Source organism: Pelodiscus sinensis, chromosome 6 (assembly GCF_049634645.1).
Source record: "Pelodiscus sinensis isolate JC-2024 chromosome 6, ASM4963464v1, whole genome shotgun sequence".
NCBI classification, from domain to species: Eukaryota; Metazoa; Chordata; order Testudines; family Trionychidae; genus Pelodiscus; species Pelodiscus sinensis.
Window position 1 is genome coordinate 68823571 of NC_134716.1, and position 13107 is coordinate 68836677.

Below are 13107 nucleotides of genomic sequence, written 5' to 3' on the forward strand. Positions count from 1 at the left end.
CTTGCTTATCTTTCTCACATTTGCTGCATGCTAACTTTAGATTTATTAGTTAACACATGCCATACATCATTAGTACTCTTGCCCTTTTCAGGTCCGTTAGAGAGTATGTTTTGTTTAAAAAGCTTTTCTGTGAATAGACAATCTTATAAAGTTTCTGGGAACCAAATACTAAACAAAAATGCCTTCAGGCTAATCACTTGAGATGTAGGTGCATGCAGGCACGTATTTAGGGGCTTGATATTCCAATATTCATTCATTCATTTAGAATTAACATAAAATATGACACCAATATGGAATGATAATGTTGCTGTAGAATAATAGGACAGGTAGGGACCTTAAGAGGTCATCAAGTACAATCCTATGTGCACATGGCAAGATCAAGTACCATCTAGACCATTCCTGACAGATGTTTGTCTAATATGCTCTTAAAAATATCTAATTATGGAGACAATTGTCCCTGGACAATTTATTCCATTGCTTAAACCACTCTGACAGCTAATTTTTTCCCTAATATTCAAAATAAACCTTCCTTGCTGAAATTGAAGCCCATTGCTTCTTATCCTATCATCTGAGGTGAAGGAGAATAATTTCTCTCTCTTCCCTTTGTAGCAATCTTTTAGGTAGTTGTAAGAGTTATGTCCTTTCTCAGTCATTTCTTTTCTAGGATAAAACAGTTCTTTCAGACTTCCTTCATAAGTTATATTTTCTAGAACTTTAATATTTTTTTACTGCTGTTATTTGAACTTCTAACAATTTGTCCACATCTTACCTGAAATGTGGTGCTCAAAAATGGACCCAATACTCCAGTGGAGGCCTAATCAGCACCAAGTGGAAGAATTACTTCTCATTTCTTACTTACAACACTATGCTGTGAAAAACTGGTCACTAGCTTCATCAAAGAAAACTTCATTTTAACCACACATTTGATGACAGATGATGAACATACGTTAACACAGCAATAATTTAAACCATTTGGATTTTTAAGTCAAGATTATACACTATGGTTAGATCTAGACTGGCATGTTTTTCCGCAAATACTTTTAACGGAAAAGTTTTTCCATTAAAAGTGTTTACAGAAAAGCGCATCTAGACTGGCACAGAGTTATCGTTATAACGATGAGCTTTTGCGCAAAAGCGCGTCTACATTGGCAGGACGTTTTTGCGCAAAAGCGGAAGCCCAGAACCATTTTGCAGAGGGCAAAAGGGCACCAGCCCTTTCCGGTGGTGATGGCTGGAGCTCCTTTTTGACATGTGCTTAAAGGGATCTCCCTGGACAGCCGTTTCTCTTCTGCTCCGTGCTTTAGGACCTCTTGTAGGGACTGACAGCCGGAGCAGTTTTGGTGGTTGCCCTCTGCCTTTTAGTCACCACTGCCTTTTGTCACCTAATGCTTTTGCCTGTTTTTTTTCTTTTGCCTTGTTTTGTCTGCCATGGAGCCAGGGGTGGCCATGTGACTGCTCTGGCCCCTGCCAGCCATTTTGGAGTGCCTGCAACTGCTGCTCCAGGCTGGTGCCCTGCTGTTCCGGGACCAGGAGGCGCAGACCACTTTGGACTCCCTCACCAGGGTGGAGAGGCCACTGTGGAGACTGGACATCAGCACCAACTGGTGGGACTGGCTGGTCCTGGGGCAATGGGGCGACCAGCAATGGCTCCGGAACTTCCACATACAAAAGCGGACGTTCCTGGAGCTGTGTGCCTGGCTTGCCCCTGCGCTCCAGAGAATCACCACCCGGCTGCGGACACCCATCCCCGTCGACAAGAAGGTCGTCATCACACTTTGGAAGCTGGCCACCCCGGACAGCTACCGATCAGTGGCACACCAGTTCGGGGTGGGCAGATCCACCGTCAGTGTCATCGTTATGGAGGTAAATCCCAGGGGGAGTGGGGAGGGTGCTGCACTCCATGCCCAGGGGCAGCCAAGACTCCAGGCTAGGTCACCCAGGGGTTTGGGCCATCCCTCCCTTGCCACTAGGGGTGGCCTGAGCACTTCCCCCCCTTCTCCCTCCCACTATCCCTCACACATGTAGCCCAGGGATATGTGTGGCCGCAGTGGGGACTTCCTTCGGGGAGCCAGCCAAGGCACCAGGAGCAGTTGAGGGACTCAGTGGGGGCCACTTTCATAGGGCTGTCACGCTGTGTTTTTTCCAGGAGCAGCTGGCTGTGCCTCACAGCCAGGCATGGGACAGTGTGCCGTTCTGCGTGCTGCACCCTTGCAGAGGCGCGGGCTCTGGGCTGAGACCCTGGGGCCCTGGCTGGTTCCAGCCGGCATCCACCCTTCCCCCTGGTCCCACCGGATGTGTGTGAGCAGCATGGTCCCAGGCATGCCCTGGAGCTGCCTGCCACAGCCACATGCCGCTCAGTCACCAGGCTGCACGTGGTTGCACGTGCTGCTTACTGCCTAATGCTACACAGCGTGCAGCTCACATGGCCTGAGTGACGTGCTCTCCCCATTTCTCCTCCGGGCACCTGGCTCCCCCCGCCCTTGTGAGTGCAAAGTGCAACACTCACCGGTGGATCCTTCCCCGGCCTCCGAGGATGCGCGGGAGACGTCGGGGCTGCTGGAGGGGGCTTGCTGGGTGGCAGTGCTAGCCTCATCCTCTGACATACTGCTGTCTCCTTCCCCCGCCTCAGTGGTCCTGGTGACGGGATGGGGGCGCATGCTGCTGTTGACGGGGACCTCCGGGGCTTGCGGGGCTGGCTGGCCCAGGATGGTGTGGAGCTGGTCGTCGTGGAGGCAGATGTCTGCTCCTACCCTCTGTCCCTCGCTGGCCCGCACGTAGCCCAGGCGCAGCACCTTGACTTTAGCCTGGACTTGCTCGAGGGTCTGGGCTGGATGGCCCTGCTGGGTGAGTGCCTGGGCCATGCGGGCGAAGATGTCCACATTCCGGCACTGGGAGCGGGTCTTGTGGAGGGCCTCCTCCTCCTGCTGGAGGTCCAGCAGGCTGTCTAGCTCCCCCAATGACCAGGATGGGGCCCTTCATTTGCGGCCCCTGGAGACCTCCTGCGCTGGGGTGTGGGTGGCTGATCCCTCCCTGGAGCTGCTATCCTACTGAGGGGTGGCTGCTGAGGATGGCAGGGGCCACATGGAAGACCTCAGCCCAGAGGTCCGAGGAAGGGTCCTGCCTGGTGACCTCAGCAGCCTGTGTCTGTTTTAAGGAGGCTTGGGTTAACAGGAAGTCCGAGAGCTGATCCTGGCTATGGAGTCTCAGAGCACCCATAGGGCTTTTTTCTGTTTAGCCTGCTTTTGCGCAAAACATCTTAGCTGCCTGTCTACACTGGCCCTTTTGCGCAAAAACATTTCCGGAAAAGAGCTTTTGCCCTAACGGGAACGTCAAAGCATTTGCACAAGCAGCACTGATTTCGGACAGTAGAACGTCAGTGCTTTTGCGCAAAATCAAGCGGCCAGTGTAGACAGCTGTCAAGTTTTTGCGCAAAAGCAGTTGCTTTTGCGGAAAAACTTGCCAGTCTAGATGCAGCCTATAGGTCATAATAGGTCATTACTTCTGCTGCACAAATAATGGATTCAAAAATAAATCTTTTTACATGTCAACAAGGTTTCAAGGATAAGGTCCACCCAAAGTGGATACAATGCAGGAACTGTGGTGAGGGGGTGAAAAAGTGACTTTATGTCTTTTGTCTTCTACTTTTTCAAGCCAGTAGCTAGCCCTTTAAGGATTGTTATACCAACCAGAAATTGCCCAAGTATACCTTTTACAGAAGGCACATACCCAAAGCAAAGGTGAGTGGCTTGGCACCACAAAGGGACAAGGAAATGACCAAAGTCCATATGTGTTTTCATTATAAGGGTAGAGGTTTAATTTAATATGATAATCCTGGCCTAGATCTTTTGTTCCTGCACATTCACTGTTTGTGGTAGGGCTGGGGTTTTAAGAGAGCAGAATACTACTGCTATTATGGTAGACTTTTTAAATAAAATTGATCAAGCATGCTTTGTTCAGTTATAATTGTTAACTCCTATAGGAAATTGAGAAACAGGCTGGCTAGTATACCTATAAGAGCTTGCTGATTACTTATACAACAACATCAAATATTCTAAAGGTTAAAGTATAAATATTGAATCAATGTTCTTATCCAATTGGCACTAATTCTCAAGTATTACAAACGTCATTAAAATTATTTCTTTTAGCAAACCTTATGTTTTTCCCTTTTACTGAAGTTATTGTGGTGCCATCCTAAATGCTAAGTGCATAATTTTAAAGGCTTAGAACCTCAAATGCTTTATGGCAGAGCCTTTGTTAAATCAAACCAAAATAAAACCATCGTTGGCAATTTCTGAAAATTATTAATTTTAGTTTTTCTGGCCATAAAGCAATGATTTCCTTAACTGAGGTAACTGGTATACTTTGTAACTTGGGCCTTCATAACTGGATCAACATTTAAGTTATCATGTGTCTTAGAGAGCATTGTACAAATTTACTTTCTCTGGAAGAAATAGGTTTTCTTGCTGTGCGTGGACTGCAGTTCAGCAGCACATAATAAGGAAAAAGCTCCTGTTCTTCCTGCTGGAGTTTTTATCTTCATAAATTGTTATTCTACTAGTAGTAGTAGTTGTATTCCCACAATGCCTGTACATAGGTTTAAAATGCCATCAAACTTTATTTGGTTCTCCATTCTTTGTTGTATTCTGATTCTTTTTCTAATGTAATTATAGCATGGGGGTCAAGCAGGTAGAAACAAAACTACAACCATTTCATGCTGAAGTATTTATTTCATGCAAAAATACCTTGTCACCAATCATAAAAAGTGCTTCTGGAAGACACCTCTTTTAACCAAAGCCCCCTAAATGGTCTCTGATTACTCAAAGAGAAGGTTTTTATAAGAGGTCAAACAGCACACAGGTGAGCTATGCCATCCTATTACTCCACTCAAATTAGGTCCAACAACATGCCTTATAAATTTTGCCCAACAGCTTTGTCAGTTCCCTTGAGTCACAGGTCATTATTGTACTGCAGCAATGAAAGATTGTAGGAATCATGTTGAGGGCAGATCTGGGAAGAATTCTGTAGTAAGCAACTTGACTAAGTTATTCAGAAACTGTCTCATATTTCATGAAGTCAGGCATTTCTCTATCTGTTTTTATTCTAAGAAGCCATTTACTCAGAGCCCTGCAAATATGCAGATACCCGCTTTATATCTTTGGGTATCTACACCCGTGGATGTGGATGCAGATATTCATAGCTCATTTTTGTAGATACAAATGTGGATGTGGTTACAAATTTTGTATCTATAAACCTGAAAAATTACAGATATCTGCTTTATATCAGCAGGTATCTGTGGCTCATTTTTGCAGATGCAGACGTGGATACCAATTTTGTATTTGAACAGGACTCATGCCCTCTGCTTTGGATCTTCAGGAATTTTTCCCACCCCCATCTCACGTAATATATTAGATTTTGTGACAGAATCCTCAGCATAGTATCTGTTCCAAAGAAAACAAACAACATTCAAAGACTGAAAAGAGAAAACAATCGAACATTTAGTCTTATACATGCTTGCAATTTTTCTTTTTGTAATTACATCAGTAAATATGTATTGACCTACTCTAACCTAGTTTGCCCAACTGCCTCCTTCAATTTCTTATTAGACTGTTAGCAGATTACTTTTATGCATCATGGCAGATCAACATTTTGAGAAAGATTTGAAGGAGGAAAGAGTAGTGTCCATAGTAGATGCCTAATTTATTAATTTGATTTTAACTTCAATCAAATGATCCCAATGTTTTGTGTGAAAGCTATCAAATTCATCCATGCAAATTTCCTAATTTGCCTAGCGTCACATTCCCATATTTATGAATCAGTTCATGTTTGACTGAAAGGGTCAAGGTTCACAGACGCTAAGGCAAAAGGAACCATTGTAATTATGTAATCTGACCTCCAGTACAGAAGAAGCCTCATGAGAAAGCTTAAAGGGATTAGAAAGCCTGCCTTATAGTGATAGTCTCACAAAGTTCAATTTACTTGGCCTCACATAGAGAAGGTTAAGGGGTGACTTACTTCTAGTCTATAAGTATCTATATGGAGAATAAAAATTTGATAATGAGCTTTTCAGTGTAGTAGAGAAACATATAACACAAACCAACAGTTGGAAGCTGAAAACCATTGAACAATTTATCCAGTATTGTGGTGAATTCTCCATTACTGTCAGCATTAAAAAATATAATTTTTCCCAAAAAAGTTTTGCTCTAGGAATTATTTTTGAGAAGCTTTATGGTCTGTTTTACACAGAAGGCCAAACTAAATGTTCATGATGGTCCTTCCTGACCTTGGAAATTCTGAACCTAAAGCAAACACATTGATAATTTTCTGCTATTATATCTTGAATTCCATTGTGGGAGGTACAATAAAAGCATCTACACAAAATAAGGATAAAGAACCAGCAAGGGGAAATGTTAGCATCTGAGAAATTGGTATAAAAGCTGTTTACTTGAAGAAGATTGAATGTGTTGCCTTGTTAAGCATCCCCACACAAAGATAAATTCACTTTGTTCATTTAGTGGCTGAGATCTTATGTATCTGTTTAATGTTGCTTACTATTTGGGGTTTCTTATTAAAGAATTTTTACATATAAACACAAACATACACACCAGATTCCGCTGGTCTGATCTAGTTTGTCAAATCCTGTGTTACTATGTACTTCAAAATCAGATTCAAATAGAATTGGTAAAAGAGAGGTATATGAGAGCAGACTCTATATATCTGTTTTGCATTTGAATGGATTTGATTTGAAGTAGGAAGAGAAACGCAGCTATTCAAAATTTCCAATTTAATAGAAGAATCATATAAAGGGACACTCACAGAGTTTTGTAATTCTGGGTTTGGCCTGTCTTCTTTTCCTTGTATATATTTGTAGTGTTTGTACATATAAAGAATTGCAGTTTTTTTCCACACCAAATAATTAAGATAATTAAAAAAAAAAGAAAAGAAATGCATGCCAAAACCAATGAAGAGCACTGCATAAAAACAGAGCAACATTTTAAGGAAAAAGGTTTAGTTTCTATCTTCCTATAGGTTATTATGAAAAGGGAAAACATTTCTAAATTATTACTAATACTCTTATACTGACCTTTTAGATAAATAAATAGCCAAACCAAAACATTGAGGCTATGTCTACACTACGGTTTTCTGCTGGAAGAGGCAATACAAATGAAACGCTGCTTAGCATTTTGTCACACTTCATTTGCATAATCTCCAATGTCTTTTGCGCAAGAGGTTTTTGTGCAAAAACAGGCAGTGTGGACATGTCCATTTTGCTCAACCCCCCCTTTTTGTGCAAGATCCTTATCCCTCTCCTGCCAGTCTGGCCATGTGCTTCATGAATACCTGAGCCAAGGAGAGGCGGCATGATTCTTCTTAGCTACCTGTTATTCTAACAAGCAGATCCCATTGGCTGGTTTCTGCCAGAAACAGGCCAATGGGAATGTGCTGGGGGAGGGGCAGCTCCTAAAACTTCCCCGTTCCCGTCCAGTTTTAAAACAAAAACAGAGCGCTGAAGCTGCATTTCTGCATGGTGCTTGGGGCTGCAGGCTGGTTCTGGTGGCTTGGTGGGCCGGATGTGGCCCGTGGGCTGTATTTTGCCCAGGCCTGCCCTGTATTCATCAATATATTTTCAATCCTTCTGCTCTAGTAATACCCAGGTATCAGACAAAACTGTTCTTTTTATCTAGAGCACACAAAAAAGTGTCAGTAATTTATAGAAAATGCTAAACTGCAAGCTGATAAATATTAAATATACACAGGAACATAGAGAAGTCAGAAATATGTCGGGGGGGAGGGGGCGAAGGAGAGATACAAACTGATAATTCTGGGGAAAATACTCCAAAACACAAATGGTGAAGCCCAGGCCCCATTGGACTCAGAGTGTTTTGTCATTGGCTTTAATGGAATCAGGGTTCACACAAATGCATTAATGGGAGGAAAATGGAAATGGTGCACCAGAAGTTGCAGTGACAAGTGAACAACATGGAACATAACTTTCTAATGTGATATGTCTGTCAAAAGAATATATTTCTAGGCTGCACATGTGGAAATATAATAGACCATATGATAATCTTCCTCTATACACTGGTGAGCTCAAGAATTAAATCCTGTACCTTATGAAATCAATGATTAATTTCTCATTGACATTAGTTGTGCCAGGATTTTAATAAACAGATCGTGATAAACACAAGGTAGTGAGGGAGGGAAGAGAATCAGAACAACAATAAGAATACAGGATTACACAGCCTGTAATTCTGAGAACAACCGGAAAAAAGTTTGTCAGTCTTTTTCAAAGTGATGCTCAAAATATTTCACTTTTGACAGCTGAATCCAAATTTTTCACATTTTTCCAGTTATGTCTGTCACCTTTCATCCTCCCATTTATCATTCAGGGTGAGGGAGAAAGGGCAGCAGATTGTAGAGAAAAGAGGGCAACCCAAAACACTGATTTTTTTTAGTTCTGGTGTTCAAAAATTAAAAAAGGGGTGGGTTTTAGTTTTTCAATAAGCCACCAAAATATTCCAAGTGAAATAAAATATTTTTTTCTTAAATCGTCTCTTGTTGAACACAATTTTTTATGGAAAAGAGTTTGTTTGACCAGATCTATTTCCAAATAAATATTTTATAAATACTGTTATGTATTCTCTTTATCTTTTTATACTAGTGAGAGAGTACTTTTGCTACATTTACGTATGCAACTGTATGACAACAGCCCTTAGCATAACACATGCTGTTTCACCATAAATTCCCCTCAGCAGACATTTTCTTTTTCCATTTATTTCTTGGCAAAAAGGGTGAGGAGAATGGTCTAGAAGGCATTCCGTGTATACTTAATCTTGTATGTTTCCTTACATTCTCAGCAATCACTGGGTATTTATCATCCACATGTTCTTGGATGGTACGTTACAGAAATAGGAATGGAAACAGTAGTGGCAGAATGATCCAATAACTCGGATTTAGATTATAACTAAACTCCTCGAGGAAGTAGAAGACCTAAGTTGGCAGCAGTTTATAAACTGGTGCTTCATTTTCTGCAGTTTGATGGTATGAAATTTTATTTTTACATTTGGTTTTGCACTTTTGAGCCTAAGCAATACAGACATAGCCTGGAGCTGTAAGCTGGTCACTGACTGAGCTGAGACCCAACGGATATACAGAAAGAGAGAATGCATGTGAAACTTAACTGGCTGGGGTATTAACAGCCTCTCACTTTTCAACTTAGCCTGCGGGAAAGTTGTGCTGATGTTGGACATGTACAGGAAGGAAGGAAATTTTTTTAGGGGAATATATAATTTCCCTGCAAGTGCAGGCATGTCTGTATAAAATTACTGTAGGCTAGTCAGTTTTATATATAATGTGAACTACAAAACTGTTGGAAAGATTTAGACAAGGTCCCATATTTGATCAAATATTTTAATTCTTCCAAAACAAAGGTCTGTTGCAGTGAGTGACAAAATAGAGGCCACTGCCCAACACATCTTGGACTCAGAACCTTGCTAGTGACACCTCTCCCTTTCTGTTCATGGGCAATAAGACCAATCTTCTCCCATGTGGTTTTAGGAATCACATGGGAAGGAACCAGACAGAGTCCATAACTGTAAGAGCAGCTTCAGAGCAGCTAAAAGTAGGGACTCTTGGAGGAGTCTCAACAACCACACGAGGCCCTTGTGCAAGGTGGAGAGGTGAGGTTCACACTCCCACAAGGGGTGGGGGCACTGTCTCCCCAGGCACCCCTAAGAGCCTCTTGGAATGCCATGATAGTGCACAAGTGGTAATTTAAAGGGCTTGGGGCCCCTTTGAATCACTGGGCCCTGGACAGTTCTCCCTTTTGTCTCCCTCCCCCATTGGTAAGCCTGACTCTTGCCAAATTTTCAGAGCGGTCAATTACTCTCATCAGTAAAAGTCATATTTCCGGTCTGAGCTTGTCTAGTTTCAAGTTCCAGCCACTGTACTGTGTGATCTCCTTTTTTATATCTGTCAAGAGTCCATTACCAAATATTTGTTCCAGGTGTTGGTACTTATAGGCTGTCATCATGTCATCATTTAACTTACTCTGTAAAGCTTTGCAAGGCAGAGACTGTCTACCATTGAGTTTGTACAATGTCTAGTGCAATGGACTCTTATTTTGGTGGGTCCTTAAGCACTGTCATTATTAATCATGTTTATTAATATCCATATATATTATGCAAATGATGTAAGCCTTCCAAGATTTACTTTATTCTACTGGTTAACTTTGTGAAATTGCTTTTGTTTATGTTACGTAACATACATAGAGCATGGGATAGATGGAGTGAATAAATAAAAATACATTTCTATCCTTTCCATATTAACAACACAGCAATAGTCTAAGTCACCTGAAAACTGGCTGATTCAGCATTGCCTGTGAATAATTTCACATGAACTGTCCCTTTCTTTCCACCAGATTGTTAGTCCATCAGATTTCATAACCAATACGTCAACCTCATTTTCCTAGACTTGTCAGCTGCTTTGGACACTGTAAATCATGCTCTTCGTGAAATCTTGTCCTTTTTAGAGGACTTCTTCTTTCCTTCTGGTTCTTTCATCCCTCTCTAATTGTTCCTTTCTATACCTCATTTCTAGGTAATCTCATCTTCAAACATAAATTTAATGATTATCTCTATGCTGACAACACAGAAATCTACCTCTCCAACCTAGGCCTAAGTAAAATCTCAGCCTCTTTCTTTGACAAAGCCTCATGTATTTTTAATCATCAAGTCAAGCTTGGTATGATTGAAACAAAGCTCTTAATATTTCCCTTCTTCTCTCAAGACATTCCTGCCATCTCCTGTGGATCACATCACCCTCCTGTCTGTCACTCATGCCAATAACCTGGGTGTTGTCCTTGACTCAGATCCTTCTCGTGGTCCTCACATCCAGACTATGTCCATATACTGCCAATTCTTTTTGCATAACTTTTCAAATGTGTTTTTTCTATCCCTCCATGCAGCTCAGACTAAGTTGTTTAATGGAGGGGAAATGTAAAGTTTTATTATTGCAGTTTTACAAGAGAGTGAGGGGAAATAAGAGAAACTGAGTGTGTCAAGTCAAAGTTTGTGGAGGCTCCACATCTGTGACAATCAGGCCACTGCATTCAGATGCCTAATATGGATGTAGATATTTAATCTGAGGTACATCAAAACTTGAAAACAACTTAAATGATTTGCTTACATCCGTCTCGTAAGTGGCAGAGCTGGTACTGAAATTTAGAAATTCCAGGTTCCCATTCCCAGACAACATAAACACATCAAGCAAACTATTCTATTTTTAAGCAATTGAGAAGCATGAGTATATAATATAACAAAGAACTGTGAGCTAAGCTGTTTGCTTTTATAACTTTTTTCAATGTCCAAGTAAGTAATAAAGTCTGCTTCATGCAATGAGATTAGATTCCTTACTGAGTTCCACATAAGATTAGACTCCTCCTTTCATAGTTCCCTTTTGTAAAAGAATATGGGATAGTATTTTCTTTCTGGAATCCCTGCAGCAAACTTATAATAATGCATTAAATAAAAAATTCCCTGCCCCATGTCATTCCCCTCCATCCCCAATATAGACACAGCTAATCACTGTTGAGTTATCTGTTGTAGTACTCAGTGCTGAGACAGACAGAAAAAGCTAGTCAGGAAACGTAGTGAACAATTACAACCTTTTCGTTTATATTTTTTCAGCCATGCTATGCCCCTAACAGATTAACCAGAGCTGAGGTCAAACTGGGGATCAAGTGAACGTCAAGCTTTCCAGAGTCAAGGGAGAGAGAGCTTCCTTTCCAGCAATTTGCTCCATAAAAATAAGCTTCTATAAATTACAATGTTAAATGCGTTGTTGTTGTCTTGCAATGCTATGCATGGGCATGTACCAGTCGGCATACCTTTACTCTAAGAATTAAGTGATCTTCCATGCATTATTTAAGTTGCTATCTAAATTCTGCTCTTTACTTCTGACTAACCTTATGGAAGTTGAAACCTCACCCATTTGAATGATTGGCCTTTTTATTGTCACGTGTACATTTGCAGCTACCTGTATGAGGAAATACCCAGCATCTTTATGGCCTCACTTGTGCCTTAAAGATGTTGACCTGCGTTGGCGAAGGGGCAGAGCTGCATTCTCAGACTGCATTCCAGAACTCCTACATCCAGAGACACCTACCTGCTGTTTCAAAGGGGTAGCTGTGTTTGTCGATTTCAGCAAAAACAACAAGGTGTCCTGTGACATCATTTGAGGGGGTGCAGTTTATCTTCTTTCTACTGATTGTTTCACAGGTGAGTTGAGGAGTTACTATTGCTAGAAGCACAGGTGAGGACTCTGAGTCAGGGGACTGAAGTCGTGGCTGGGATCCTGCACAGGAGATTGCCATGGAGATGGAGGAAGCACAGCACAGGGGAAGGACACATTTTGTGCTAATATTTCCTGTAAGACTTGACACAACACACCTGTAATATTGATAAATGAGAACCAATATTGAATGTACATTTGGGTGGTTAGTTTGAGAGCATCTCTAGTTTGCACAGTAAGTACACAGCTGAGAAACAGGCTGCACTCCAGGGTTAGCATCTGACAGGAGAGCAATATAGGCCAATGTATCAAGAATGTGTTTAATCATTTTTTTCCATTAGAATAATACACCTTTAAAACACCAGGTGTGTTGATGACTGTAATTTACAGTCGGCAAGCAAACATTTCTGCAAGTGTTTGTCTGAATCAGGAACATATATTAACAATTGAGTCCACATTATCCCTTCCAGACCTGTGCATGCGGTAACAGCTTATATGGGAACTGCTTGGGTGATCTTTCTGTGGTAAGAGGTAGACAATGGCCAAACAGGCAGAGACACCTTCTGATTATTTCCCGTGATATAGAATACAGCACCAAGCCCTAGCACCAGAAAACCCCTTGGGAAAGGGCAAGCCCTGTCCTTCTGATGGGATCTCTGTTGAGGATTCCTTCCTCAGGGCTTTGTTGGATTCCTTCCTTTCCTATGGAGTAGTCAATGGGAGGGGATGAAGAAGGATGCCAGGATTTGATTTAGCCCACTATATTGAAATGCAATCTTTCCTAATCTGATATTTATGCATTTTCCCGCAGTCAGATGT

General features: G+C 41.7%; 1 long non-coding RNA gene across 1 annotated transcript in view; it reads right to left on the reverse strand.

The window, feature by feature from the left end:
- LOC142829742 (uncharacterized) overlaps window positions 1-12473 on the reverse strand; it is a 78927-nt gene extending 66454 nt beyond the window's left edge. Inside the window, exon 1 of the long non-coding RNA XR_012904484.1 lies at window positions 12163-12473. This is a non-coding gene — a long non-coding RNA (uncharacterized LOC142829742). The remainder of the gene's footprint in view (window positions 1-12162) is intronic.
- Window positions 12474-13107: the final 634 nt, after the last annotated feature.